Raw genomic sequence first — 7,328 nt, 5'->3', positions numbered from 1 at the left:
TATTGATGATGTGCATATAAACACACACATACACATGCAAAAACGTTTTCTGTATGACTATCAGCACTAACCACTCCTCTATCCCTACTTCCCTTTAAGCTGGTTTCTCTTTTTAGTAACATTTTGCACTTATGCAGTATATAATGAACCTACATTGTTACTTAATGGTTAACTAATGTCAGTAGAAGTTTTCATTAAAGCTTTCTCTCTTCGTGATGTGTTCCTTGGGTTTAAACAAACATAGTAAGTTTCTACATCACAGTACACTATAGAATAGTTTCACTATTTCGGGCATTCTCTGTGCTCCACCTGTTCATCATCGGATCCTTCCTGTTGAGACCTCAATTATCACTGACACTTTTATTGTCCCCTTAAGCTTTGCCTCTCCTAGAATTTCACATAGTTGTAATTACCCAGTACATAGCATTTTCTCATTGGCTTATTTCTCTTAGCAATACGTATTTAAGGCTTCTTACCACACAATAGTGTTTGGCTAGAGAAGCTAATTGCACTTTGTGTTTACTGGATATCTTGCTTCCTTCCAAGACCTTGAAACGCTACACAGATTTACTTGCCAATTTTTGAGAAGATGAATGTTCCCAGCTCATTTGGTAAATACAAAAGATAGTCATTCTTGACCAGTTTGTAATGCATGTTTAGTGGTATGGGTAACTAACAAACCAGTGGCTCTCAACCTGTGAGTTGCAACCCCTTGGGTGGGAAGAATGACTCTTTCACAGGAGTCACTTAGGCCTTCAGAAGACACAGATATTGGCATTATGCCTCTTAACAGAATTGCAACAGAACTGCAGTTATGAAGTAGCATTGGAACTCTGGTTGGGGATAACCACAGCATGAGGATGTTACATGTATTAAAGGGTCTCAGCATGAAGAAGGCTGAGAACCACCTTTGAGAAACTGCTTTCCGGAAGGGTTGGACAACTGCATTCTCCTCAGAAGTGAAGTAGTGTCCCTGTTGTTCCAACTCCTGGCCAGCATAATGGTCCTTAGGTTTGAGCCAGTGGAAGGGGTGCAGTAGCTCTCATTGCTATGAAAGGCACTGTTAACTGGCAGTACATGATGGAAGTAGTCTTTCTGTTTGTGTTCCATGACAACTCAGAATCTTCACTCATTTTAATTAAAATGTTTGTTTTCTTACTTTTGTTCCTTTTCACTCCCTCTCTCTGTGTATTCAACTTTCTTCCCTTTTATAACTAACAGAATGGTATACTAAGCATATTTTGTAAAGTTTTCATTCAGGATAAATACCATACAAAAGTAGAACGACGTCTTCAGCATCCGCCTGTGAGGGCATGTATGCCACTTCAGTCTAGAACCAGCAGAAAACAGAAAAGTGCCTGTCATACAAAGACTTTTGAAACAATGCAAAGTTGTTTCTATAAGACCCAAAAATTCTCACCAACATGGCTGCTTAACCATGACTTGAACAAGGACAACACCGATGTCATTCAGGCATGTACTGGTAAGCTCATGGGCCTCAATCCTAGATAAAGATAAAGAATTGCAGGTAACTAAGTTATGCTGCAAACAGAGGAAATAGTTTTCCCTAGAGAAGAGGAGACTAATTGCTTACCCAATTCCAGTTAGCCCAGAAAACATATACATACAAGTGACATTATCTACATAATGATATGTACATTACACATTGACCAGGCTGTGTGTGTGCGTGTGTGTTTGTGTGTGTGTGTTATTTTTCTATAACATTGGATATTACTTCCACCAGCCACAAAGAACTTGGGGAAGAAGTTTGCCCCAAATATTCTTTAAAACACACACACACACCACAGATTAAAGAAAAAGAGGCTGTAAATTTGACAGCCATAAAGGGGATACAAAGAGTGGGGGTGTATGGGAGGGATTGGAAGAAAAAAATGTAGGAGAGAAATTATACGACTATATTATAGTTTTAAAAAATAATTTAAAAAAATCTAAGAGTCAGGTTGGAAGGCTAGCATCAAACACAGCAGTTAAGGGCATATAATCTTGTGTTGGGCACCTGAGTTTATATTGTACACATTTTCTACCATGGGAACTATTATATCTTTTTATGTTGTCTGCCTTGCCTCTCAAACCCTAGCCTAATTGATTGGTTTATGAATGGACTCATGGATCACACTAGATATGAGAGTCATTTTCCAGGAATCTGAAAAGACAACAAAAACACATGGGAAAAATTTCAAAATATTCCAATAAAGGTTATCCTATACTTGATTTAATCTTACCCATTATTCATCATACAAATCATTTCCCAAGGAAAATATGGACTAAGTGTTACTATAAAACACTTGCATACTGATAATTTTCCAGTTCCAAACATCAACAATGAAGGAGATGGAATCACATGACACATAGCTCAAACCTTTCTCAGTGTACTAGACAGGAGTGTCCGAGAGATCGTGGCATATTCCTCATCTTGATTTCTTCCCTATTGTGAACAGATGGGAGCTCTGCTATTTAAAGAATAGTAGATCCTGGTATTTGGCCATTATCCAAAGCAAAAACGAAAGAAGGAGCAACATTCATCTGGCTCAGTAACAGAAGAACACTAAAAATAGACAGGCAGCCACAGTGAGGGGTGCAAGTTGCTAGGAAGGAGGGCTTCTTTCCTGGTGGCTAAAGGCTTGTCTTTCTCCATTTACGACATGGCTACTAAATCATTCTCATACATTTATTTCCCTATTTATGTTTAATGCCTACCTATAACCTATTATCATTATTATTATTATTATTTATTATATTTTAGTTGCTGACATGTGAAGGATCAAACTTGTGGCCCTGTGCATGTACTGAAACGCTATAGCCCCAGATAACCCTTCCAATTAGTAAAGATCTGATTCAAATAATTCACAAACTGAAATAGCTCTAGGTTTGCTGAGTCCAGTGAGTCTAATGTGATACTGTGCCTCTGAATAGTTTTACTCATGTTACTAGTTTATTATGAACAAATGAATTTTCTTTAATTAGGGATACTACCACTTTAAGGGTGTGGCCCTCTGAGCGTTTCTGCTGTAATATCAAATACTCGCACTAAGTTTTCACGCATGTCTTTAACACCTACTACAATTAAATTTCCTCTGCAGACAGGAGAAGATTGCGCACCTGCAGTCTCTTATGGAAACACTGGGTGCTTCCATGTGCCCTGCAGTATCTGTGATATTTGGAGTCCTGTAGTGAGGAGTACAGAAACGAACTGGGAACGGTGTAAGCACAGTGCCGATGAGTGGGGGAGGTGTATTGATTAGAAGAGAAAATGAACTACACTTCAGAGACTCAGAAGTGTCTATCGCTCCATCTCAGCAGCCATCACTTCATCACATGCATTTGAGATGCTATTGATAAAATTATACCTTAACTCAGACATGAACCAAGCTGAAACGAAAGACAGCCTGGGAGAAACTCATGGTTAACACGGAACCAAAGGAGGCAGATACGGCAGGGTGTGTGGTATAAGCTTCGAAACTGGATAAGAACCTATACTGTAATAGTCTGCTTGTCTCTGCAGGGTAGGAAACACTGGGAATTGGGAGGAGTTCTGAGAAGACCTTCAAACATGGCAGACCTGCTTTATTTCTCTGTCTGAGTATTGGTTACATGGAGGTGCTGCATCATTCGTAGCAATCCGTCAAAATCTGTATCTGTAATTTTTTCAATCTTCTAAATATATGCTACTTTTTAATAAAAATATATTACAATCTAAAACCAAAGCCCTGCGTAGGATAGCAGCATCGTATTAACTGTAGGCTATTATGTCTTTTAATAGATAAATTATTAAAGACTTATGAATTTAATTATTAAACTACTAAAAACTGTGTCTTAACTGATGATTTATTTTGGAACACTGGTTGTACTTCGGTACACTTACTAAATTAAGTTTGATTCATTTTCAAACTATTCCTAACTGAACAACCACCGTTGTCTCTTAAACATGGACAAAATCTAACCTGAAATTCAATGTGGATTGACTTACACATTGCAAAGCACACTGCAGCATTGCCCACTGATGTCCCTAACCTCACTGCTCCTGAGGCCAAGCTGACCAAATTGTATGGGCTTCAGTGGTGGGCAGCTTTTCAGCATGACCTCATTCTTTATTCCATGGGACTTGTAAAGGTTGGGTGATTCCACAAAATCACATGTGCAACTTAACTACATGAGGATTTCTTAGACTAGCCTGTTTTGCTCTGTGTGCATTCCTGTAGGATGAGTTTTTATGTTTCTATGTACTCTGCTACTCATTATTTTAATTTTATTAAATTGATTCCTTACCTAACACTAGATTGTATAAACAAAATTTAATTTGAATTCGCAACTCATAAAATATAAGCAAATACCTGCAAACATAAACATTTAATGTAGTTAGGAGCTATTTTAAGGTAAGATCTGGTATAGTTCGTAATTCTGGGTTCTGTCAAGGAACCTTAGAGTGAGTTAGGTCCTATGCCCACTTCGCCTGTACATTTTCTTAGCCAGTAAATATGATTGAACAGTCCTATCATTTTCATAAAGCTCTGTTTATACCTACCCTTTTGATTCATAGGAAGACTGAGGCCGACTGACTCCATGACAGGCTTCAAACTGACATTGGAAGAGAATGGGCCTAAGTTTCTGTTTGGCAAAATTGGGCAACTCTGGACAAATCCGTTCCTGGAAAAACCACAGGCCATGTTCAGCCAATCAGGAGCTGCCTCTCCATCTGGTTTGAGACAGTCAGAATGAGTTGTACACAGTTTCTAAGATCCCATGGAAAGTCTCTAAAGCCTTAGCCAACCCCAAAGACACCCACAATTCTAGACCACCAATCAAGTTAAAGGTCACTGTAATCCTCCCTGGAATTCCCTTTATCTGCTATAAATTGAGCCTGCAAGTTTACCTCTACAGCTCCATCTTGAAGAAGCCACGTGTCCTTGATCTGATTTAACTAACTGCTCAATCCATGTGTTCAGTGACTATTTCTTCAGGTTTGGATTGGTATTCACAAATCATATTTGAGTAATAATCTAGTGGATATGTGGGTTTCAGTGTTACTTCCTCTATTTGGGCTTCAACAAAGATACATTTAAAATTTTAATTGCATTTAAATGGATGTTTATTGCCTTCTTGGAAACCAAGAATATAGGTAGAGAGTAGCTAGACTTACAAATCAGTTTTCATTCCTTTATCTCATTTTTTCTTTAAACCTTCATGTTCTCTTCTAGAAAGAAGGGGGTTAAGGAGATAACAGCCTATAGGCAGGCACCATAAGGCATGCTCCAAAAGAGTACCTATTTGGTGACTCATGTCTGCTAGAGCTGCATAAAAACAAGGGTTTTTGACTTGGGAATTCATTAGCATTTCCCCTATCTGTACTGCTTGAAGGTAAGAGAAAAACAAAACCTTCATCTTGTGTGTATTAATCTTAGAACTCACTCACAAGCAACAATAATTGTAAAGCCACAGATTTGAAGATCCTAGATATTTGAGCAATATTCTTCATAAAATCACAAATGATTGATGCTGTCCTACAACATTGATGAGTGATGATCACAACCTGCATGCTCATCCTAAAAGTATTTTTCATATGTGGGGAGTATGAAATACCATAATAAACATATTAGCTACCCATACACATATAAGACATTCTCAGTTTTATTGTAATTGTATTATGGACAGAGTATAAATCATTCTGGTTTCTTGGAGTATCATTTTGCCAGTGGCTATCAAAATCACAAGTGTGATCAGATCACTAGCACTTGCACAGTGGACAGATGATTAATTGGAAAAAAATCATCAAAGCACTATACTTACAACAGCAAAAGACTGAAAACAACTTAAGTGTCAGTCAATATGTGAGAAATAAAGTAAAAAATAGCATGTTCATACAATGCTTCAATTTGTAGTTACTTAAAAATATCAGAAGCTTTTAATATAGTGAATTGGAATGATATTTTTCAAGATGCACAGACTGTTAATACAAAGTACCAAGAAGTGGGTTAGTACAATGCTATTTGCGCAAACAAGATGAGAGGATAACAAGGATGTCCTTATCCTGGTGTAGCACATCTTTGATGGGCCACGTGAGAAACTGATATTGCCGGCAGTCAAGGAAGAAAATGGGTGATTGCCGGTCGGTGATAGAAGACAGCTCTGACTGTGTATGGTTCTATGTACCATGAATAATGATGCTAAATAAATTACCTACTCAAGAATGAAATGTAGTAAGAAAAATAGAGGAGAATGCCTATTCATGACCAGTGATATTTTTCAATTAAGATTTAAAATGTCATCTTAATTTTAGAAACAATGCCATACCCTAGACATCTGTAGTTGGCACCCACTTGTTTTGGACTGTAACAGACACAGTGAATCTGCACAACCCATTCATCTTCATATTAAACAAATGGGAGATTTAAAGGGCAAGTCAGTCAGATGGATTGCCTCGTCCTTCTCACTTTCAAATGGCACTAGTAATTTCCACCGTCTCTCCTGAGACCTGGTGTACTTCCCTGCTTACAACTGTGGTGGGCTAAAAGATCACCCGAGGTGCCTGTTTCAGGCCCTCTAGCCAATTTGTTTGTATCATGCTTTTCTCGTTTTCAAAAGGCAAACTATGTGAAGGGAGATCCACTCCAGGGTGTACCTCCAGTCTTCTGTAAGATACGCAGGTAGATAGAAAGATGGATGGGTGGATGGATGAATGGATGGATGGATGGATGGATGGATAGATAGACAGATAGACCGACCGACCGACAGACAGACAGACAGACAGACAGACAGACAGACAGACAGATAGGTAGATAGGTAGGTAGATAAATAGATAGATAGATAGATAGATAGATAGATAGATAGATAGATAGGTAGGTAGGTAGGTAGGTAGGTAGGTAGGTAGGTAGATAGATAGATAGATAGATAGATAGATAGATAGATAGATAGATAGATAGATAGATGATAGACAGACCGACCGACCGACAGACAGACAGATAGGTAGATAGGTAGGTAGATAGATAGATAAATAGATAGATAGGTAGGTAGATAGATAGATAGATAGATAGATAGATAGATCGAACAGAGAGCAATGACAAGCAGATAGATATAATCAGAAAATAATCAAAGAACAGAGAATACTTCACAAGTTCTAAATTCTCACTCATCTAATTTGATATAAGAAATTCCTCTTAATAGTATAAGTTCTATGACCCCTCTAAACTTGTATCAACACCCCTGAAATGATTATGTATTTACTATTCATGACTTATTTATTTTCTCCAAGAATTCTGTATGCCTAACCATTTTGCATAAAGATTGGTTTGGCTTATGAGAATAGAAGTAGG

General features: G+C 37.9%; 1 long non-coding RNA gene across 1 annotated transcript; it reads left to right on the top strand.

The window, feature by feature from the left end:
• Positions 1-1,263: 1,263 nt before the first annotated feature.
• On the top strand, positions 1,264-3,725 carry LOC116081994. The gene is made up of 2 exons (XR_004115127.1): positions 1,264-1,483; positions 3,102-3,725. It is a non-coding gene; the product is annotated as an uncharacterized LOC116081994 (long non-coding RNA).
• The last annotated feature ends 3,603 nt before the right edge of the window (positions 3,726-7,328 follow it).

The sequence above is a fragment of the Mastomys coucha genome, unplaced genomic scaffold (genome assembly GCF_008632895.1).
Source record: "Mastomys coucha isolate ucsf_1 unplaced genomic scaffold, UCSF_Mcou_1 pScaffold7, whole genome shotgun sequence".
Taxonomy (NCBI): domain Eukaryota; kingdom Metazoa; phylum Chordata; class Mammalia; order Rodentia; family Muridae; genus Mastomys; species Mastomys coucha.
This window is presented reverse-complemented; position numbering and strand designations above follow the sequence as displayed.